The sequence below is a fragment of the Pongo abelii genome, chromosome 1 (assembly GCF_028885655.2).
Source record: "Pongo abelii isolate AG06213 chromosome 1, NHGRI_mPonAbe1-v2.0_pri, whole genome shotgun sequence".
NCBI classification, from domain to species: domain Eukaryota; kingdom Metazoa; phylum Chordata; class Mammalia; order Primates; family Hominidae; genus Pongo; species Pongo abelii.
The window spans coordinates 41639607-41664195 of record NC_071985.2 but is presented as its reverse complement, the minus strand read 5'-3'; the positions used below and the strand labels follow the sequence as shown (position 1 = coordinate 41664195).

At 45.2% G+C, this 24589-nt stretch overlaps 1 long non-coding RNA gene across 2 annotated transcripts; it reads right to left on the bottom strand.

Annotated features, from left to right (window-relative positions):
- Positions 1–16875: 16875 nt before the first annotated feature.
- LOC129048122 (uncharacterized) lies at positions 16876–21819 on the bottom strand. Of its 2 annotated transcripts, none has more exons than XR_008510194.1 (3): positions 21585–21819; positions 21004–21165; positions 16876–17156 (listed from the first exon to the last, which is right to left on the bottom strand). It is a non-coding gene; the product is annotated as an uncharacterized LOC129048122 (long non-coding RNA). The 2 variants fall into 2 exon arrangements; XR_008510193.1 differs by lacking the exon at positions 16876–17156 and adding an exon at positions 20651–20758.
- Positions 21820–24589: the final 2770 nt, after the last annotated feature.

The following is a 24589-nucleotide window of genomic DNA, read 5'->3' as shown; positions in this document are numbered from 1 at the left end:
CCACAGAGCTGTTTCTCTAATATCACAAAAGCTTTCAAGACTGTTAATGAAATGGCTCTAGCAGCCACCAAAGAAATCTGCTACTGGACTTTGTTGTCCAAGAAATATGACCTTATGGTACTGAGGTCAGAGAACGGGATACTCCTCAGCACTATTCAGTCAACAAATATTAGTGAAACACAGCACTGTCAGGTACTATAAACAATAGAAAAGACAAGACTCAACCTTTATGTCAATCAAAGGTTGTTAGGGAGGCAAGGTTACTATAGAAGAAACAATCAGAGCAATCATCTCTAATGTGGCATGTATAAGCAGATCCACTAGGATGAAGAAGAAAATATTACAATGTTTATACTTTACCAAAATACAAAAAAATAAATTTTACTATTATTTAATATAGGAATTGACACGGACACACTCCTTCAATTTGTGTGTTGGGTGGTTGCTGTCATTTAAGGTACCAGAGGAATCCTTGTGTCTGAGTAGGAGATCCAAATGCAGAAGGGTAGACAGTGACACCCCCAGTTGCCTGTTGATTTAGTACAGTTTACATCTGCCCAGTGAAGCAAAGTTAAAGACACCACCTTCAATACAATAAACAACAGTCCTTTGTAATAAGACGGTGAGACCCAAATGTCATCTGACCACACTGTCATTAATTACCTCGTGGTAAAAATATCTAAAAGAGTTGCTCAACTTAGAGAAGAATCAGGCCAGGTATGGTGACTCACACCTGTAGTCCCAGTGCTTTGGGACGCCAAAAACAGAAGGATCTCTTGAGACCAGGAGTTCAAGACCAGCCTGAGAAACACAGCAAGACCCCCGTCTCCACAAAAATTTAAAAATCAGCAGGGCATCATGGAGCACATTTGTAGTTCTCACTACTAGGGGGGCTGAGGATTGCTTGAGCCCAGGAGTTTGAGGCTGCAGTGAGCTATGATTGTGCCACTGCACTCAAGCCTGCGCAACAGAGTGAAACTGTCTCAAAAAAAAAAGAGGAATTATACTTTTTTTAAACCAGAAAACAAGAGTTCTAAAATGTGCTGACCTTTTCTGTAATGAGTGCCAGTAAGTAGAATGCTACTTAATGGGTATTTTTAAACAAACAAATAAATACTCTGTATCTTTATGGTGAAGGTAGAATTTTTTTAATGGGTAAGAAAGCCATTGTTCTTTTAAAACAGGCACTTGGAAATCATTTCTACCATTATGTGATAATGTTGCCAATTTCAATGTAAGGATGTCATCTCTAAAATCTCATTATCTGCACACACTCAAAACAGAACATCAAAACTTGTTTTAAAATCTCCCAAAATGAAGTATTTCAGGGGTCTTGAACCCATTTATTAAATTCAACATATAAAAGTATTAAATTTTGCAATGAGTTTTTAAGAACAACTGATTGATATCAAGACTGACTGAAATATATTAGCTGGATTTCAACAAAAACCTTTGCAGAAAACAGTGGATGTGACTAAAAAACAAGTATCAAGATTTCATAAGTATAATCCAGGATGCAATTCTGCCATGGGCATCTGCATATCATTGTGAGGTCTCTTTTGAAATATCCTGACTCAAAACAGAACTTCTAGCTGCAAATGACACCGAGCTATTCTGAAATAATAAATTATGCTCAATTGCAATGTTCTTAGTGAAAAAGAATCATTCTTAATAAATAATTTCACTTAATTCTCCAACAAATATCCATCTCTTACATACATATGTCAGGCACTGTTCCATGCTCTGAGATATAGCAGGGGACAAAACTCACAAAAATCCCTTCTCTCATGGAGCACATATTCCAGTGGGGAGAGAGAGAAAATATACTAATAGAAATAAATAGTATGCCAACTGGTGAAAAAACACTACATGAAAGGGATGCAAGGAAGGCTAGAGAATGCTGGGGGCTTGGGGGACCCTCTGAGAAGGTAACATCTGAGCACAGACCCAAAGGAAGTAAGAGATTTAACCACAGGGCTATCTGGGGAAAAGCATTCCAAACAGAGGGAACTGGAGGCACAAAGGCCCTAAAACAGGAAATGCCTAGTATACCTAAACAACAGCAGGAGGCCAGTGATGCTGAAGCAAAGTGCAAGTTGAAAAGAGTAACAGGAGACAGATACAGAAGTAACGTAATAAAGCCGGGTAAGGTCGTATGGACCTGTATTGTGCAAGGATGGCAGCCACTAGCCATGTGAGGCTATGGAGCACATGAAATGCAACTAGTTCACATGGAGATGTGCTTTGACTATTACTTAGTACAACAAACAAACAAAACAAAAACAATGTAACGTATCTCAGAAGTGAAAATACTGTTAACATACTGGGCTAAATAAAATACATTATCAAAATTAACCTCAAGTGGTTCATTTTCCATTCATTTTTCCTTTATCAAAAACTTTTAAATTACATAAGTGACCCTCATGTGTAGCTCACATTATATTTCTATTGGGCAGTGATGAGATAAGCTATCAGGTCTTACGGACCATAGTAAGGGTGATTGCTTTTACTGAGAGAGAAGAAAAGCCACTGCAGGGTTTGGGCACAGCAGAGCATGATGTGACTTAATGTTTCACAGGATTGTTTTGGCTGCAGGGAGGACTACAGCCTGTAAGGGGCAATAAAGAAGCAGGTGAGAGAGGATGGTGGCTTGGACCAAGGTGGTGGCAGCGGAAGTAGTTCTGATAGATGAGATTTTGGATATATTTTACAGGTAGAGTCAACAAGACTTATTGATGAATTTTATGAAGGACAGATGAGAAAGAGGGAAATCAAGCATGACCAGACGTGTTTTCGATAAGCAACTGGAAGAACAGCATTCCCATAAATGGGATGGGGAGACTGCAGGAAGAACATATTGGGGAGGGAAACCAGGAGTTCCATTTTGGACACGTTTAGTGAAATATCTAGTAACATCAAAGCTGAAATATTAAACAGGCAGATGGATACATGGGTCTACAGTTCAGAAAAGAGTTTGGGCTGCAGACAAATGATTAAGGGTCATCAGCATATAGACTTTTTAACTTTCCATTATAGAAAATTTCTGGGCCACGCGCGGTGGCTCACACCTGTAATCCCAGCACTCTGGGAGGCCAAGGCAGGTGGGTGGATCATGAGGTCAGGAGATTGAGACCATCCTGGCTAACACGGTGAAACTCCGTCTCTATTAAAAATACAAAAAAATTAGCTGGGCGTGGTGGCGGGCGCCTGTAGTTCCAGCTACTTGGGAGGCTGAGGCAGGAGAACGGCATGAACCCAGGAGGCAGAGCCTGCAGCGAGCCGAGATCATGCCACCGCACTCCAGCCTGGGCGACAGAACAAGACTCCTCAAAAAGAAAAAAAAAAAGAAAGACAATTTCTAACATAAGTAAAATGAGAGAGAACAGTATAATAAACCCCCAGGTACCCATCACCCAGCTTCAACAATGATCAGCTCATGGTCAATCTTATTGATCTCCCAGGATTACACTGAAGCAAACTCTGGAGATCACTCACATAGATGGTATTAAAAGCCATGCAACAGGAGAGGATCACAGACAGAATGAGAGAAGATAGAGAGGAGGTACCCAGGGCCTTTAATGTTTAGAGGTCAGGGAGATGAGAAGCCGAGAATGAACGGCCAATTAAGCAGATGGAAAGCCAGAAATACACACCCTGGAAGCCAAGTGAAGAAACAGCGTCAAGGAAAAGGGTATGACCAGCGGTGCCAAACTGCTGAAGAGCTCCTGTGAGGAAGATGAAGAAGTGACCACTAGAGTCAGGATCATGGGAGTTACCATGGACCTTGCCAGGGGCACTTTCATCAGAGTGGTGTGAGTAAAGAGAGGATGTGAACACAGCAAGGACTGAAAATATGGAGGGACAGATGATGGGGCAGTAGCTGGGAGAGGTGACCAAAGAAGACTTTTTCAAGATGAGAAAGATAGCCTTGGGAAACGATCGAGCAGAGGGAAAAAGTGGTGATGCAAGGAGGAGGGGACAGGCTGGGGCAATGTCGAATATGTGAGAGGAACTGAAATTTAGGGCAAAGTAGAAGGCTGCCCTTGGACAGAACCATGAAGAGTTCCTTTAGGAAGAAGGTAGGGAATACAATATATCCTAGCCATTTGAAGTCTTTTGTTTTGTGTTTTATAATACTATAATGTATTTTAGCACAGCACTACTTTTTATAAATTATAAATACACACACAAACAAGGGGAATTGCTCAAAAGTTTTAACTGATATGGGCACACAATCAAAACAATTAAAGACCACTTAACTGAAAGAAAACAAAACATATCATCAGAGGCTGAACATGTAGCCTTCAGTGACAAGGAGATACGTATCATAAGGACACTAGGTTTTATATCTGAAAATATACTTTTATTAACTAAGATTTTTTTTAAAGGCTCAGACACTATAATCCAGTAACTACAATACAGTTGCATTTGAACTGAAAATGCAAAAATATGAGAAGAATCATGGACCATTCTGAAAATCAGAGCATCATAGGAGTCAGAATCTGATTATTTACTTACATAAAGAAATGTAAATCAGTTAAAAGTTTTATCAGCAAGACAGGCCTGAATTGTATCATCATATTTGGCTACTGAGGCAGACTGGCTACCCAATACACAACGAACAGCAAATCAAGAAAGCGGGCCTGTCATCTGAAAGGCTGGCAGGTAGCCTAATTGGAACAGGCAAAAGCCCCAAACCAACCTGAAGTCCACAAAGCCACAGAAATATCCAATTTGCTCAAACATATTAGCAACACTTGGCATTTGCCAAGCCCTGTAACAATTCAGAGCACCCCCCCACCCTCCTTTAAACATGTTCATTTAGCCTCTCCACAATCCACCAATTCAGGAAGCTCTCCATTTTAACTTTCAGAGCTATCCACACTCAAGCCCAAAGGTGTTACATGGATACACGCAAGGCCCAAGCAGCACCACAGTTAGAATGCCGGGTTGTGTGGCTATGAGACATAGGCCTGCCACAGAAGCCATGCCTGGCTTCTTGAACATTCTAGGGGCACCTTTGTCAACCACATACAATGACAGCATGAGAGCATGAACACCAAGCTCTAAAACGTGGCAGGTCTGCCTGCACAGAAGTGACGGTTGTGGTCACACTGCTCAGCTGGGGTGAACGCATGGGGAAAACTGCCAAGCAGCAGCTCTCCTGTGGTCAAACTGTAAGCTCCAGGAGTTGGGCCCTGTCTGTCCTTTTCACAGGTGTAGGCCCAGTGTCCAGTACAGCTCCTGAAACAGAGCAGACTCCCAAGAAATATCTACTGAAGGAAGGGAAAAATGACTAGCTACATTAAACCAAAAAGGCAAGAGGGATCATGAAAAAATGCTCAAAATCATAAAAATCATCTAACAAACTCAGGAAGCTGTTGACGGCAGCTGACTGGGAAGAATTGTGGGTAGCTAAGTAAATCTAAAAGGTAGAATTGCAAAACATAAATTCTTTTAAGAATGACCATAATCTTTATTAACAGAGCCTTGAAGATTTGTCATCAACTAAATGAAACATGTGGATCTTGTTTGGAGCCTGACTCAAACCAACCGGCTGTTTTCAAAAAAAAAAAAAAAAAGAAATTGAGATATCGAAGGAAATTTAAACACCATTTGGATATTTGGATGACAGGAGATATTTAGGAATGACTGTGCTTTTTCAAGGTGTAATAATACCACTAGGGTTATGTTTTTAAAAGGTATTATCCTTTAGAGATATACCAAAAAGTATTTATGGATAAAATAATACAGGATCTAGGTCTTGCTGTAAAATAATCCAAGAAGGGGGTAAGAAAAAGGTGGGTGAAGGTATAAAAGAAATGAGAAAAGCCATGTGTTGATTACAAGTCGAAAAACTGGGGGATGGGAACATTGAGGTGTATTACGCTAACTCTATCTTTGTGTACCTGTGAAAATTTCCATTGACAAATTTGAAAAAAAAAAAAAAGACTAACCATAATGTCAAACCACAGTTAATTTCCTTGCATATGCCGCACTGTTGGAAAATAACTGAGAGGCATTTTTAGTCATACATGGACACAGTGGTTTCTGAGGAGACCAGCAGAACAGAGCTGAGAGTCCCATCTTTTCTTTATCCCTGCCATCATGTTCATGTGAGACTCACTTGTGTCATTTCTGCTTTCATCCTAGGCCTGAAGAGGTCTCCATGTTTCCTCTCACAATGGCTCCTACTCTCCTTCCACTCTTCCCTTCTCTGCCGCTAGTTAGTTCTTCACAATTCTGGTGGCCCTCTGCTTTACCCAATGATCCTGACTACCTCTAACCCACCTTTGTAGCCAGGTCATATTCCTTACTTCTCATGGCCGCAATGCCAATGGATTCTGTCATGCCCACGCAGCTTTAACCCTTCTCTTTTCCTTAAAGGCAGTCATCATCATATATCCGAGTATGTCCATCTTCCCCCAAATTTGTCACACTTGCTGCGTTAAGCACCTCTCTTCCTCCACTTACCCACTCAGATTCCTCCTGCACATTTCCAGGACAGATCAAACAAGGATAGGTCAACCAATAAATATCTGAGGCCTATTGTGTGCCAAGCTCTGTACTCAGCACTGGGGTGACAGCAAAGGACAAGACAGATACAGACATGCTCTCTTGAAGCATGTGATCCAGTGCAGACGGAATTAAAGTTGGTTCAGCTGCCCATAAACCTTCCAGATCAAACTGCGAATCTTTTATTCACCTCTGTATCCTGAGAACTTCACACAGTGCCTGCCATATAATAGATCTTTAATAAATATCTGGTAAATGATATTTATTTATCCAAGTCAGTGCAGTTGTCGCAACATAAGTTTAAGACCATATAGTATGGGTTCACCCTAAACCCTACAAGTGAAAAGATATTTAAGAGAGAATGTTTTCTTTAAAACAGCCTCTGGGGAAACTGTGTTGGGGAGGTATGAAGGAATGCTCCTAGAGCCGGAGTTACCATTACCAGCTAAAAGCAGCTCTAGGTGTGCTCGAATTCTGTCTTCTCTGCTATTATGGATTGTCTGCTCCCTCCTCCCGCTGCTGGCCTCCTCCCTATCAAGTGCAACGAGAATCAACCTCAGTCACCTCCGTTCCCCCTGCTACTTCCAGCACGTGGTTTCCTCCTGCTACCGACGTGTCTCACTTCCTATCTGAGCAGAACTGCCCCAACTGCTGGGCTGCTGCTGTTCTGCAGCAGTGAGAACTTTAGCCCTGTTCCTAGCTAGGAGTTTCAGCAAGACTCTGGCTTGAGGACCAGGTCAAAAAGGTGGAAACTAGGACACAGAAGGACTCCGTAAAGGTTGGCCGCAGGAATACTGATTGCTGATTCCAGTCCCAAGCCAACACAGACACATGTCCCACAAACGCCAAGCCCAGAGCCTTATTCTGACAGAGTGGATGAGTGCCAGGTTCAGACAGACATGCCAGGCTGGGTTGCAGGCTCTCTCTGCGGCGGCATCTCCAGGACCTTGGCACTAAAGGTGCCAGTGAGATCAGAAACAATAGAGATATCAGGGGAAAGATCCTACAGGACAGGCGGAACCAATGAGCCTCCCTTCTCCTCACTCAACACTGGGCTCGGGTCAGTCCAGTATATCCTCTGCACTGCCCAGGGAAATCAGAATGAGAGGGACAGTAGCTTGTCAAACTCAGTCCTGCTGAGGAACTCAGGCCTCCAGGCTCCAGGGAAAAGGCTGAAAATGAAAGAGCTTTCCTAGATACAGAATGACTATTTTTGAGCTGACTCTAATAATCTACTATTTCAACTACCAGATCATCCTCTCATGGGATCACAAAGACAGGCCCAATGCAGAATCTTTAAGAACCCTAGAAATCTGAAATAGCCATCATAAGCATCCTCAGTAAAAGGCCAAGCACTTTTCTGGTAGTCTACAGCAGGGGTTGACAAGTTTTTATCTTTTATCCTAAAGGGCAAGATAGTAAATATTTTAGGCTTATGGGGCATACAGGCTCCCTTGCAGTTACTCAACTATGCCATTGTAGCATGCAACCAGCCTCAGACAATACACAAACAACGGGCATGTCTCTGTTCCAGTGAAACTTTATTTACAAAAACAGGAATCCGGCCCATGGGCCACAGTTTGCAACCCCTGGTCATTGGGAAAACCTGCTCTTCCAGTATTTCCATGCTCCAAAGAGGAACAGAGGCTCCCATCCACCTGGAGGGCTCCTATCCACACTGAAGACAGGGACCCACTCTGGGGACTAGGCCTCCATCTCTACCAGTCCCTCCCACAAGGTACTAACAAATCTAGGCTACTTGTTCAAAAAGCCTGGTCTGCATCAGAAACCTGGGCAATGGTGGAAAAAACTTTCCAGACATCAAATCAGAGGGCTTCAGAACCGGCAGAAGCTAGATCCCTTAGACTAGACACTTAGGCCTGGAAAAGGAAGTGGTGTGTCCAAGATCACGTAGCTAGCAAAAGTCGCCTGACTCTGCCCAGTGCTCTTACTCCTCCAGGGTGATAAACAGCATGCTAGAAGAGGCCAAAGACTTGTGGCACATTTCTACAGCACATCCCCGAGCTATAAGCAAATGGTACAAGACCTTGGGGGAAATAAGTGCGTGTGTGTGTGTGTGTGTGTGTGTGTGTGTGTGTGTGTGTGTGTGTGTGTGTGTGTGTGTGTGTGTGTGTGTGTGTGTGTGTGTGTGTGTGTGTGTGTGTGTGTGTGTGTGTGTGTGTGTGTGTGTGTGTGTTTTTCCAGGTATACCTGGACATAGTTACTAGGGAGAGGAAAACTTAAACAAAAACCTTAACTTTAAAAAGGGATATCGTTTGGTAGAAGATGTGGGTGTTTGTTAGCAGAAATGTCCAGGGTCTGGGCAAGCCCTGGGATAATAAACCAGTACAAGGCATACAGCCTCACTCAATTCCAGGCAATGCCCCAGGCCCTAGGATCTACCTCTACCCACCTTCAAGCTTCATAATCCAATATCCTTCCAATCTTTTCCCAGAACCGACTTCCATTGCATATTTTACTTGCCTGACCATAAACATTTTTATTTGGATACCCTGCCATCATCTTGAAGGCAACGTGTCTAAAAGAAAATCAAACATGACTCCCCAAAACAAGTTTGAACTCTAATGTTTCTATTTCTATAAATCACTAAGGTTCAAAATTTCAGCACTTTCTCTTCCCCACGTCCTGTCCTCAAGCCAGAGTAGCACTCCAAATTATCTCTTCCTCTTCATTTCCACAGGCTCCACCCTAACCTATCACCTCCAATCTGGCATGTTGCTAGTCTCCTGCTGGGGACCCCAGATTCCAGGCTTGCAACAATGCCAGATCTTCCCCCATATACTCATCATCCTTCCATTCACCACAGTCTCTTCAAGGTCAAGGTCCAGTGCTACTCACCTTTGGCTTCCCAGTTCCCAGAACCTCACCTAATATGGGGGGCACACAATAAATGCTGAATGAATGAATCACAGTTTTCATCACAAGATGATAGAAAAAACTTAAACAAAAATCTTAACTTCAAAAAGGGATATGGTTTGGTAGTTTTCATCACAAGATAACTGCACAAGAAACCTCAGGCCCTTCCTAGTATCCTACTCCCTCGAACCCAGACTGCTGAACTCTGAAGGCCCACCATCATCTTTACCCTGCCCACCTCAGCTCCTACCAGCCCAGAAATGGGCTTTTGGCTCCATCTAGCTCATCAATGCTGGACCCTCCTCATGTGCCAGGCATTCCTGCATCCACATCTCTGCCCACGCTCTGCTCACCCTGCCCTATGATGACGTCCATGCCCTTCCCCCTGCATCTACTCCAACTCCTACGCAACTGCCAACTGCCAAGCTGTGGGGGGAGACAGGGGATGCAGGAAGAGGGGAGATGATAAAAAAGACTGGGGAAAGGGGAGCATGATGAAAACATGCTGGGGTCTCTCTCTGATCCTTGAAAGCATAACCCTCTCAATGGGTCACAGGCGATTTAGAGAAGGAAGAGCCAGGAGGAGGAGCCAGATTTTTCCACTGAACGAAAGGCATGATTTTCATCACTGCTTCTGTTGCCCTGGTAACCAGGGACAGCCCAGTGGAGAGTACAGTAAAAGAACACCATGTTTATCTTTGCTGTCTGATCTACTTCCCTGTACACCCTTCCCTGACCATCCCCTAGCCCCGCTCCAAATCTCTTATAATGCCACCACCATCCTTCTAGTTACCCTTGCTCTTCAAAGGCAGAGCTAATTTCTCCCTCTCTTTATCCAACTCTAAGTACCATGTGTTCTTCCACTGCAACATTTTGGGGTTCATCTCGCCGTGCCACCTGCCATGCCAGGGGTCCCCCAAAACAAAGAGCTGGTATCAAAGCACAAGGATGGCATCTGCTCTACCAGACAGGGCAAGTGGGACTAATGGGGCAGCAAGGTGAGGAAAGCTGCCCAGCCAACCGTGTTCTCATCCCACACAGCTGGTGTGGAGAGGGACCTGGCTCTCCCAGCCCCCCTCCTATGGCTGAGATCAGGAGAAGGAGCCAGGTTGGGGATGGGGGGAGTAGTTTCACCCACAGGCTTCCACAGATCCTGCCTCCCACACGGACACCGTGTCTGCGTGACCTGAGAGCGGAGACACAGTGCTCGCCCTGGAAGATTATATAAGCGTTATATAACATGGTGGCACCAATAAGCACACACGAGCAGTTGTCGAGTGCCAGGGACAGGCCAGGGGTGGAACCAAACCCAAGGGGCTGGAGGTTCAGCCCTCCTGCCACCAATGCCAAAGCAGCACTAGGCCCTGGCTGCCTCGACCCTGTCTATACCTGCTCCTTCCAGCCCAGAGGACACAGAGAGAAACTTGCCAGGTTCTGCGCTCTTCTTCCCACACTGGGCAGCAGGGAGGGGCCGCAAAACCGTCACCACCCTGGGCCATGGCAGTCTCTGCCCATCTGACCTGAGGCAGCCTAGCTGCCCTTCCCGCAGGGAAGCAGCCATGGGGTCCTCGGCAGGGGAGGGGTGTGGACCAGTAGCCCCCTCCTCTCTGTCCTCCTACCAGAATGTAGGAGCACTTGTTTGGGGAACAAGTGCTGCAACAGCAGCTCCAGGATTGGCTGGGCCAGCCGTTCCTCTGCTCTGTCACTTGCTGTTTCTCTAAAAAACAAAACAAACCGAAAGGGAAAGAAAAAAAAATTAAGCACATTTGACAAATGCCAGATCCCAAATTTTGGTCTACGGTTGCAAAGCTGGAAGGAAGGGGTCCTAAGGAAATTACCCTATTTCCCTACAGCCCCCATCTCCCACCATTCCTGGCCAATTCACCATCTATGAACTTGGGCTGTGAGCCTGAAGATTGCTCCGCAGCCCCTATCTCTGGAGCTGCCTCAGTGGCTGTAGCTCCTACGGGTAATATTCCCCCTCCCTCTACAGAATGCTCAGAGTCTGCGGCTCCCGGATATACACGCGGGACTAGGCGGCCGGCCTGGGGCAGTTCTGGGCAGTTTGGGCCAGGTCTTCATCAAACTCCTCCACCGTCATCACCACACCCACTTTATTAATTTGGCAGGGTGGGGGCAGCTGAACAGAGACAGAGCCAAGTGATCTCCCGCAGCACCTGCCCTCTCCTGAGCTATGCCTCTGGCCTTCCCGCCTCCTCCTCCACACGGACCTCCGCGCCCCCTGAAGAAGGGGGGAAAAAGAAATACGCATTAATACCTCGAGCCTTGGCGCACCAGCCCTCGCCCCCTCAACCACCTGTCTCTGCGCTCTCCCCCGCAGCCTTCCTCAACTCTGGGCGCCCCCTCTGCAGCAAAGGGGCACCACGCCCACTGCGGAGAGGAGAAATGCAAGGTGGGGAGCGGGCAGGGGCTCACTTGAGGGCCCGGGGGCTGCTCACTCACCCCTGCGCGCAGCTGGCCCTGGCCCCAGAGCCTGGGGCCCGCCCGGAGCTGCTCCAGGCCGCGACCGCTCCCACCCCCGCGGCGAGGCCAGCAGCGCCCCAAGGCCGCGCTGCAGTCGGGGTGGGGCGCGACCGGAGCGTGGCCGGGGCCCCGGGCATCGTCCCCAGGGAGCCCACCCTACCCCGGGACGCTCGGGGACCGCCCTGCAGGCCCGGCCCAAGGTGCCCACTCCCACCTGGCCGGCTCCCGGCTCTTACCTCGGCGGCCTTCCGCCCTCCGGGGGTACTGCGCAAACAGGCTCTCCCCCGGCCCCCGCCCGCCAAGCGCCCCGCTGCAGGCCCGAGATGCGCAGCCGCTGCGGATGCCGGCTCCGCGGCGGCCGCTTCCCGGGCGTGTGAGCTCAGCTTGCCCGCGCGCCCGCGCTTCCCACGCTCGGCGTCCCGCGCGGCGCCACCCAGCGGCCGCGTCGGGCGCTGCACGCTCGTGTCCGGGAAAATCTGCCGCAGCCGGGCGGGCCAAACTGATTCGGAAATTCCCAGAATTTGACCACGGGCTTGCGGCGGGGCGGGAGACCTGTCAGGCCGTGTGGCCGTCGCTAGACTTGGGGCAGAGCAGCTCCCACCCACCCTGTCTCTGAAGGGGACTCCAGAGTCTTTGCAAGATATTCTGATTTCCCCCGTTCCTCTGACCTTGCCTCGCCATATTTCTTCCAGGGCAGTGGAGACTATGGGGATGCTGGTGACTCCTTGTAAAATGGGGGTGGAGAATCGAGGGGTGGGAAAAGGGTGGGAAGCGCTCGAGGCTGGCATCTCAAGGCCTCCATGGGCCCGTCTAGAGATCCGAGGTGTGCACTGAGTCACTTCCCGAGCTTGTTAGAATATACATGCACAGATGCCCCAGCCTACCTGTAAATTCTAATTCGGAAATTTCCACTACTGTTTTTAACCTTGTCTTGTACCTACACCCTTCTGAGAATTGCAGAAGAGCTATGGACCCTCTCTTCAAAAAATGCACATGCATACAGAAATATAATTTTGCACAATATTTCAGGGAATTCTGAAACTCCTCAAAGCTCCGTGGATCCCAGCTTAATATCTCACTTTCTGCAGATACCCTAAGCAGAAAGAGCGAGCTGGTGATTACCTAAATACGCTGCCATCTTATCTCATGCTTTTTCCTCCTTCAGGGATATCTCCACTGGACGCCCAATCTCACATTTCCGCCTGTAGAAATTCCACCTGTCCTTTAAGGCCAACTCGAAAACCTCTTCCTCTCTGATTTTCCCAATCAATAATGTCATTTATGACCTCAGTTTTCTGAGAGTATGTCTTTTATGGCTGTTAACATGTTATAAATACACCTGTATTTATTTCTGTGGTTGGTTTTCTTATCTCCTTCTAGATAGTAAAACTGTTTTAAGATCAGTTTCTCCCTCTGCAACTACTAAGGGCCTTACATGGTATGCCTTCGACAAACAGTTCTTAAATAATCAAAGAGAGGTTGGATTGAGAGAATAGGAGGCCCAGGGAGATGAATGCGTTTGCTCTACCTGCACCTTTCCTCCTTCCTGATGCTCCACCACATGGACCGCTAGGCGTCTGGAAAACAGAATCCTCAAGTTGATAGGCTTATCTCATTCATTCCTGCTCCTCTAGGCAAGGCAGCCATAATTTAGGGGTTCCTGGATGAAGTTGCAAGACAAGTTCATGCAGAATACACGTACCAAATAGCAGATATTCTACCACCAGTGTCTCCTAGTCCAGTGAGGGGTGTCCCCACCCGCCTGGTGCACAAGCAACATGGATGTCATCCTTGACTTTTCCATCTCACTTCCCTCCTTTCTTGCACATATGCCAATCAATCACCACATCCTGATTCTACTTCCTAAATCTTAAATCTCTAAGATTGGACCTCTCTTTATTCCTAGCTCATTCCACCATTATTTCTTGCTGGGATTTCTGCATTTGTCTCTAGCCTAACTCGGCTACCTGCCTCCAGCCTCACTAGGCCCAGATCCAGTCTCCACATCTGCTGTGTACTGAATGTCTGTATCTCCCTAAAGCTTGTTTGTGTGCTCTTTCTCTCTCTCTCCCTCTCTTTCTCTCTGCTTTCCAACACAGGAGGATACAGTGAGGAGATGGCCAACTGCAAACCAGGAAGCAGACCTTCTCCAGACACAGATCTGCTGATGCCTTGATCTTAGACTACCTTGCCTCCAGAATGGTGAGAAATAAATGTTTAATCCACTCAGTCTGTGGTTTTCTGTTGTAGCAGCTTGGACTAAGACAATATCCCATTTAGAAGGATCTTGCAAATATATCCATCCCTTCCCTATGTAAAACTCTTATGTAGTTTCATTCTGGACTAAGGATGAGGTTCAAACTCCTTCGCCTGGCTCACAAGGCCTCCTAGATCTGGGCCCAACTGACTCTCCAGCCTCCTGTCTTGGCACAGCCTCCACTCTTACTTATATGCTTCACTTGTACTAAACACCATGTTTCTCTCCACCTTGATAAAAGTCCTCCCCCAATTTTTTTTTTGAGATGGCCTCACTGTGTCACTGTCACTGGGGTGCAGTGGTGTGATCTCAGCTCACTGCAGCCTCGATCTTCCCGGCTCAAGTGATTCTTCAAACTCAGCCCCCTGAGTAGCTGGGACTACAGGCGTGCACTACCACGCCCAGCGAATATTTTTGTATCTTGTAGAGACAGGGTTTTGCCATGTTGCCCAGGCTAGTCTCCAATTCCTGAGCTCAAACGATTTGCCTGCCTCAGACTCCCATAGTGCTGAGATTACAGGCATGAGTTGCCGCACCTGGCCCTCCCCGACTTTTTGAGACTTTGTTCCACCTATTCCTCAGGTTTCCCGACTGTCTCCTCCTGCACCACCTGGCCCTTCCTCTGCTATAATATGAAAATCACAATATTGTTATTGTTCTTATATGACGTCTGCTTTCCCTGCCACACTAATACCTCTGCGATAGTATCCTCAATGCCTGGCACAATACCTAGTGCCAAATGGGAACACATAAATATTTATTAAATGAATGAAAGCTTTGAACATGGCAGATACCCCAGATGAGAGACTCTGGGGGTAAATGCAGTGGTGCTTCATAATCTAAAAGTCAGATAGGGTGGGACAGGCCTACTGCTTTTTAATAATAGCACTATTCACTGTTTTCAAGTGAATTTCAATCTTTCTGAGTTTTTTATTTCCTTATCTAAAAAATGAAAATAATAATAATTAGGGTTGCTCTAAAGGTGGCCAGAGATACATGTGTAACAAAGTATTTTGTAATTTTAAAATTCTCTCTCTCTCTATGTATATATATGTTAGTGAGAAGTATTGTATTACTTCACTTGATCCTCACAATAACATTTTGAATAGACAGCTGACATTTCCTACTTTGCATATAAGGAAACTGAAGGTAGACATGGTAAAGCGATTTGCCTAAGTCACCCAGATGGTTGCCAAGGAACAGAGGCCTGACATGGGATTTCAAGCTCAGACTCTCTCTGCCACATCACCACTGCTCCTCTCTCCATCCCCAAACTAGGTATTGATGTTGGGACACGTACATGTTGACATGCTGAGGATCATGCAGCTCATAAATGTCACCACTGACCGCTTCTGAAGGGTTTTTATGTGTGTGTGGATGTGTTTGTTGAGGCACAGGGGGCAGAGGTGAGTTGTTGGTAGAAAATGGACTATATATCAACAGTTATCAAGATAGGAAAGAATGGGGTGGGGAGGAATTGGCCTTGGGTCTGACCCTATACTCTCTACCTCTGCCCCTTCTCTTACTCTAATGGGGCCACCTCAATTGACAGCCCCCTTTACTGTCTGAGCAGGCTCTGAGCTTCTCAGAAGCTGGAGATCTTCCATTTCCTCCATATTTTCAATTCTGTCCATCAGCAAATGTTTACTGAGCTCTTACCAAGTGCTTTGTCACAGCCCATGGAAGCCTGGCCAAATTGCTTAACCTCTCTGAGCCAGTTTCCCCATTCTGCAAAATGGGATTGATAGCCCATCGCATGGCTGTTGGGAGGATTAAGCAAGATAACCTATCAACTGTTGGTGAGCTGTTGCTAGTGGAGACACCTGCCCCAAAACCCCACCCTGTGTCTGCTATTTTTCATGTGAATGCAAGGGGATGTCTGCTTAGTAACTAGGGGAGGACAGAGCAGATCGGAGGAGCTGGGAAAGTGAGAAAAGGAGTATGAAGGCTGCAGTACTCCTCAGTGTGCATTTGTCAGGGATATGGAGACTGCTGTGGGGCTCAGAGCTTGTTGGAACTCTTGAAGAATGACTTGTGAGTTTCTGGGCCCAGGCAGAGCCCTTTGAGCTTGCAAAACAAGGTCAGGCACGGTGATGAGAGGCTTTCCCAAGCTCTTGGTGGGCAGGGAGCATGAACCACTGAGAGCCACAACAGGAGAGGCAGAGCAGAGCAGCCATCTTTTGGTGACCACAGCTGTGAGGGCTCATCTGAGGTCCCTTTTTGGGAACTCCCAGAAATAACTCAAGGGCATCTGAGAATGCAGATGAAATCATCAGACAAGATACTACAAACATAAAGAACGGAGGTGGTGCCAGGCACATAGTAGGAGCAGAGTGCCTCTGCCCCTCGGTCTTCTGATTATGCTGCCTTGGCACTAAGCATGTTTGTTTCTCACTGTGTCCTGTGCTCTAGGGAACACCCAGTGGAACTGCCCTTCACAGATCCCTGAGTGTGGTTACAGTGGTTTTTCTCTTTAAAGATTAAATCTTTTTTTCCCCTTTCTGCTCAACAAAGACAACAGCCCTTTGGTTTTTGATAAACGTTCTTTTCCTACTAGCAGGTGGATATGCCCGGGGCACTAAGAACTGTGCTTTTAAAACACACACAAGCCCAGCTGTTTGAATCTGCCACTTCTGTATGTCTTACTTCTCTTATCTCCTGCCCCTGGGGCTGAGTTTTCTCTGCCTTGGCAGGCTGATAACATGTGGAAGGAAGAGAACAGTTCTAATTAATAGACTAATTAGTGGTACAAGACTTTAATAGCTGATTATAGGAAAGTCATTCTCCACCCCCCCAAGTGATTGATTTATTTATTGCTGTTGTGCTGCATTATTGCAAAATAGTCAGCTTCTAATTTTCTATTGGCTGGTTCAATCAGGCCTTTTCCTTCTCTTCCATCTTGTTCTTTCCCTTGCTAAGGGAAGGCACAGGCAGAATGGGAGAACTCAAGCCAGCTGATGACCAGTTCTGGACAGATATAAGTGTTGGGATCCTACTGCCACTCCATCTTGAGTGCTTAGAGCTGGAAAGGGAATATGAGGTTCAAGGGAAAAGAAGGCAAGAAAATCCCACTCATTCTTCTAGGATAACGTCCGCATGGTGGCCATTCCCTCATGATCCCTCTGACTCTGTACGCCATAAGTCACACACATTGTCAGTTGCATTAAAAAACAGTATAGTTAGGAAACAAGCATGAGAAGACACAAAAAGAAAAAAATTAAATAAAAAATAGTGTAGTGTGGAGCTTAAAAGCATGCACTAGGCCGGGCGCAGGGGCTTACGCCTGTAATCCCAGCACTTTGGGAGGCCGAGGCAGGCGGATCACGAGGTCAGGAGATCGAGACCATCCTGGCTAACACGGCGAAACCCTGTCTCTACCAAAAAATACAAAAAATTAGCCGGGCATGGTGGCGAGCTCCTGTAGTCCCAGCTACTGGGGAGGCTGAGGCAGGAGAATGGCGTGAACCCGGGAGGAGGAGGTTGCAGTGAGCCAAGATCACACCACTGCACTCCAGCCTGGGTGACAGAGTGAGACTCCATCTCAAAAAAATAAAAAAATAAAAAAAGTAAAAAAAAAAGCGTGCACTGAAATTCAACAGCTTGGGTTCAAACCTTGGCTCTCCACTAGCTAGCTGTGTGACCTGGGGCAAGTCTCTTGACCTCACTGTGCCATGTTCTCTAACCTCATTTGTAAAGTAGGAATATAATTGTTCCTCCCTAGGACTGTTGAGGATTAAATTTAAAAAGCTATGTAAAGCACTTAGTACAGTGCCTAGTATATGCTAAGCCCTCAAAAACATTAGCTACGACAATTACTACTGCCTGAAATTATTTAACTTACCTGACACATCAAAGGACTGTGGTAAATGTTTGTAGAATAAATGAGTGACTATATCAAAATTTTTAAGTAGATTGTGAGCCCTTGAAGTAAAAGGGGTGAAGAAAAGAGGAAATTGAACACTAAGTCATAATAATAAGGGCTATTTTAAGTTGAATGCTTATCAAGAACTGGGCTCTGAGCTACTTGTTTTATGTACATTCTCTCATTTAATCCTTATGTAACTTAATTTTTACCAGCGTTCTTGAATCATGCTTTATTAACAACCCAAGTCTGGAAAGTCCATGAGTCCATGTTTTCCCAAGATTTTTTTTTTTTTTTTTTTTTTTTTTTTTACTTTGAGACGGAGTTTTGCTCTGTTGCCCAGTCATAACTCACTGCAGACTCGACCTCCTGGGCCCAAGCGATCCTCCAGCCTCAGCCACCTGAGTATCTGGGGTGAGAGGTGCAAGCCACCATGCCTAGCTACATTTTTTGTTGTTGCTGTTGTATTTTTTGTAGAGACGAAGTCTTGCTTTGTTGCTCAGGCTGATCTCGAACTCCCAGCTTCAAGTGATCCTCCTGCCTTGACCTTTCAAAGTGCTAGGATTACAAGTGTGAGCCACCACACCCAGCCAAGATTTCCAAAAACTCTTGGGGGATGGAGTGACACTTTTTGTGATCACTTTTCCTTATGAATTCCTGCTCCAGCAGAATTCGGGCACTTTCACCTGCCTGCTGACAATGTTGTCCTCTTATCACATCACTCTCATTCATGGCAAGCGGGCCCGTTCTTTTCTTCTTTCCCCAAAGACCCTCAGGACATAAGGTCATTTTGCATGGAAGATTTTAACTAAAGGTAAGGGCAACATAGGATTGTGACTGCACTACTCGGACCAGGAAGTGCTGAAAATCGTCACACTAGCATGCCCAGCACCCTTTTTCCTGGCTGCTCTGCCTCCCAGAGCCCTGCCTGCAGCCATTTCTCCCTTTCCCTAATCCTTCCCCTCCATCTCTCTACTGCCCTCCACCTCTCCCTGAAAATATCTTATTACTGTTACTTTATTATACAAAGGAAATTTAACTCTTTTGAACAAACATCTCCATTCTGGGCTATTCTCACTCTGAGATCAGAGAAGGAGCTGAGAATTGGATCCTCAGCTGCTTTTCTTAACCAAAAAAGTTGAACAAAATGTTTATTCCTCCACAAATGAGTGAAGCACCTCTGTGAGGAATCCTGCTCCCCCCTAGAATGAAGAAATATGGCAATCATTTTTTACATTACATCTTTTTCTTCCTGTTATACATATGGTAATACTATGAGGTAGATATTAGCCCTTGCCCCCTTTTTTTCAGATGAGGAAACCAAGGATGGAAAAGGTTAAAAAAGTAATCTGCTCAAAGTGACATAGCTAACATGTCAGAGCTGGACCCCAAATGCAGGCATGTCTGACTCCAAAGCCAGAGGGGGTGACCACAACACCATGTGGCCGCTTGGTGCAGCTCAAGCAGGTCTGAAGTGGGTTGCACCCCCAGGATGAATCTTACTCAGGAAACCTTTCACGGGGGACACTGTATGGGTCAGAGGAAGGTGAATTGATTGACTGAAGGCCAAATACATTAAAATAGAGTTAGAGCTAGGAATAGCTACCTATGTATAGCTTCATGTCTGAGACCCAAGAAGAGATGTTGCTATTAATCACTGCTGAATGATTACCCTGATTGCTTCATTTGTTGATGCTGCAGTCGCTGAATTCTACTGTGCTCTATTCAACCTTGAGTAGGGCCCCCCCTCTCTAGGAAGCTAAGGCAGATTTTCTTTTGCTTGTGGAGTGCTGAATTCATATGTAAAACTGCCAATGACAAGTTGGTTGCCCATTGATGTCTAAGAATGCTAACCAGGTAGCTGAAGCTCTTCTAAGAAGCTCAATAAATAGCTATGGAATGAATGAAAGAATGTCTCACTTTAATTTGTCAGTTCTCTTTCTAAGGACTTACCCAAGGCAGTGGGGGCTGGGGGGTGAGTTAGGCAGAACCAGATGAAGGAGCATCCCAGCTAGGAAGCTGGCTGGGTCACCACAATCATAAGGGATTCAAGAATATCACTGGAAATGGAATGAGGTTGCAAAAACTGAATTTATCAGAACTCTTCCCAGAAACAGTAATGAATGTAGGTGGAGAGAATTCTCTTTTTTCTTTTTCTTTTTCTTTTTTTTTTTTAAGATGGAGTCTTGCTCTGTCGCCCAGGCTGGAGTGCAGTGGGGCGATCTCAGCTCCCTGCAAGCTCCACCTCCCGGGTTCACGCCATTCTCCTGCCTCAGCATCCTGAGTAGCTGGGTCTACAGGCGCCTGCCACCACGCCCAGCTAATTTTTTGTATTTTTAGTAGAGACGGGGTTTCACCGTGTTAGCCAGGATGGTCTTGATCTCCTGACCTCGTGATCCAACTGCCTCAGCCTCCCAAAGTGCTGAGATTACAGGCGTGAGCCACTGTGCCTGGCCGATAATTTTCTTTTTTAAAGACAGGGTCTCACTGTGTTGCCTAGGCTGGAGTGCTGTGGTACGATCATGGCTCACTGCAGCCTTCACCTCTTTCCTGGGCTCAGGTGATCCTCCCACCTCAGCCTCCTGAGTATCTGGGACTACAGCTATGCACCATCACACCTGGCTAATTTATTTTTATTATTTTTTATTTGCATAGAGACAGATCTTGCTATGTTGCGTAGGCTGGTCTTGAACTCCCGGCCTCAAGCAATCCTCCTATCTCAGCCTCCCAAAGTGCTGGGATTATAGGCATGAGCCACCATGCTAGCGGAGAAAATTATTTAATATATCACTGGTGGAATGGTCAGGAGGATTTTGCCACATATTAGCAATGTGACTTTGGCTTTCTCATACCTAAAATTGGGATTGTGATACTCATTGTACTTTTCCCCTCAATAAATGTGATAATGGAAAAATTACAGCTTTTCTAATTTGCCCTTTGGCCTACTATAATCTGGTCTCTGCCCTCCCCCACTCTCCTGACTGCTTTCACCAAGGTTATAAATCACCTCTTTGTTGAAAATTCCAATCCTCTGCCATTCAGTAGTATTAGTCACTGTATTCCAGGCCATCCTCCATGACATCTCAAGATCCCAGGTTCATGGTTCTCCTGTCTCGACGTATTCCCTTCTAACTCACCTTTGAGGCTTGTCTGTGTTCGTTATCTGTTGCTGCATAACAAATTACCCCAAAATTCAGAAGCTTAAAACAACATGGATTCTCTCACACAGTTTCTTGATTTTTTTTTTTTCTGACAGAATCTTGCCCTGTTGCCCAGGCTGGGGTGCAGTGGCACAAACACAGCTCACTGCAGCCTCAACCTTCTGGGCTCAAGCAATCCTTCTGCCTCACCTCCTGCATAGCTGGCACTACAGGCATGTGCCATCATGCGTCGCTAATTTCTTAATTTGTTGTAGAGACGGGGGTTCTCATTATTTGCCTAGGCTGGTCTCAAACTCCTGGCCTCAAGCAATCCTCCCACCTCAGCCTCCTAAAGGGTTGGGTTTACAGCATGAGCCACCATATCTGGACTCCCGCAGTTTCCTAGGGTCAGCAATCCGGAGCAATTTAGCTAGGTGGAATGGCTTACCTGAGTTGTCTGGCTTGGGATGTCTCATGAGGTTGCAGTTGCACTGTTTATGTATTTATTTATGTTTAATTTAAAACTTTTTTTTAAAGGATACTCTTCCAAGGTTTTCCAAGCTTCCTCACATGGCTGTTGGCAGGAGGTTTCAGTTCTTCCCCACATGGAACTCCCTGTAGCCTACCATGACATGATAGATGGCTTCCCCCAGAACAAGGGATCAGCAAGAATAAGCATGTACCAAGCCAAGATGAAAGCCACAATGTCTTTTATGGCGTAATCTCAGGAGTGACATGCCATCACTTCTACCCCTCTTGTCTCACAGACCAACCCTGATACAGTGTGAGAGGGGCTGACTACACAAGAGCCTGCCTATGAAGAGGTGGTGTCGTGGGCCGTCTTGGAAGTTGTCTACTCCAATATCCTTCTTTGCTGACCCTGAAATGTCAGTGTTCGCCAGGATTTCATCCTCACACCTCATCTCTTCTCATTCTCCACACATGCCCTTGATACTCCAGTGTCCCCCAGTACCTTCCATTACCATCTAGATTCTAAAGACACCCATGTCTGCATCTCTACCACATTTCCTTCTCAAAAACTTCAGGGTTGCACATTGCCTGTTGGAGCCCAGAGCATCTCAAAGTCCACACATTCCATCCCGAACTCATCCCTCCAATTCCATTTGTCCTCTTGTACTTCCCTCTTGGGAAGGACAGTGATGTCTACTCTGTTGCCAGGCAAGAAACCAGAAAGTCACTCCCTTTCTCTCATATCTAATCAGTGATTACCAAGACTTTTTAAAGTTTTTTTTTTTCATTTTTTCCCCAACTTTTTATTTTGAAAATTGTCAAACCTACAGAAAGGGCTGGAAGAAGACTAAAATGATTCATCATTTACTAGATTGCTTTCATGTAGATTCAAAATTGCTAATATTTTGTCTCATATTTTCTTTTTCTCCCCTTCCCCTCTCTCCATATATATTTTTTCATAATACTACTAAGATGCTATTTACCTTTTCACTCTTATTATCTCACAGATATACTGTGTGTGTGTGTGTGTGAATATGATGGACCGTTTGAAAGTAAATTACAGACATTATGGCCCTTCATCCCTAAAGATTCCTGTGTGCATCTCTTAGAAATAAGAACATTATCTTACATAACCAAAATGCCATTATTACACTTAAGAACCAAATCCAGTTGATTTCATCTTTCCACTATGGTCTCCAATTTATTTATTTATTTGTTTGTTTATTCTTTTTTTTTTTTTTTGAGACAGAGTCTCACTCTGTTGCCCAGACTGGAGTGCAGTGGCGTGATTTCAGCTCACTGCAATCTTTACCTCCCGGGTTCAAGTGATTCTTGTGCCTCAGCCTCCTGATTAGCTGGGATTACACGCATGCGCCACCATGCCTGGCTACTTTTGTATTTTTAGTAGAGGCAGGGTTTCACCATTTTGGCCAGGCTGGTCTCGAACTCCTGACCTCAAGTGATCCACCTGCCTCAGCCTCCCAGAGTGCTGGGATTACAGGCATGAGCCACTGTGCCCAGCCATATGTCTCCAGTTTAGCCACTTTTCTTTAGGCCACAGTCTTCCTACCCTTCAATAATGCAATCACCTCCTGACCCTAACTGGTTCCTCCTTCAGTCCATGCTCCACACTGAAGCCAAAGTAAGCTTTCCAAAATGCAAATCTAATATGTCACTTCTCTACTTCAGACTTTTCAATGGCTCTACATTACCTTCAAAATAAAGAATAAGCTTTACATGACACACAAAGCCTTCATCATCTAAATTCATCTAGAGCAGCACACTCCAGGAGAAATAAAATGTGAACTACATATGTCATTTTAAATGTTCTAGTATCCGCATTCTAAAGATTTTAACAAATATAGCTTAATTTTAAAATACATTTTATTTAACCCAATATATCAAAAATACTATCATAGCAACACACACTCAATATAAAAACTATTAATGAAATGTCTTACATTATTTTTTTTAAGTCCTCGAAATCTGTCATGTATTTAACATGTACAGTGTATCTCAATTCAGATGCTAAATTTTGAAGGGTTAAAGTGAAATGTATTCCTACCAAAACTATAAGGTCATGTTTAACAACAACAACAAAACATTTTATGCTGTTCCAGTTTTTAAATTTGAGTTTATTAAATTACATATAGCTGGAAGTCCTGTATCTCATTTGCACTAACCACATTCCAAGTGCTCAGCAGCCACATGTACCTAGATGCTACTGAAATAGTAACATATCTAGAGCCACGGTTCTCAAAATGTGATCCAGGGTCCTCTGGGGATTCCCTAAAACATTTCCAAGTGGTCTCTGAGGTCAAAACTATTTTCATAATAATACTAAAAATCTATTTTCCTTTTTCACATTCATTCTTTCACAAGTATACAGTGGAGTGTTTCAGAGTCTACCCATCATATAATATCACAACAGATTGAATACAGAAGCAGATAAAAGAATCAGCATTCGGGGGCTGGGCGCAGTGGCTCACACCTGTAATCCCAGCACTTTGGGAGGCTGAGGCGGGTGGATCATGAGGTCAGGAGATCCAGACCAGCCTGGCTAACACGATGAAACCCCGTCTCTACTAAAAATACAAAAAAATTAGCTGGGTGTGGTGGCGGGTGCCTGTAGTCCCAGCTACTTGGGAGGCTGAGGCAGGAGAATGGCATGAACTCAGGAGGCAGAGCTTGCAGTGAGCCGAGATCACACCACTACACTCCAGCCTGGGCGACAGAGCGAGACTCTGTCTCCAAAAAAAAAAAAAAGAATCAGCATTCTTCTCTTCAGCCAGATATTAGAGAGATTTACTAAAGTCTAAAACAATGACACTCTTTTTCCTAATTGTTTTTGTTTTGGAAAATATAATTATTTTTCATTAAGAAAAGCATTACTTACATTATCACGTAATGGAATAATTATTGTTATTTTTAAACAAATTAATAAATAAAATTTTCTCAATTTTAATTTTTGAAACAGTAATA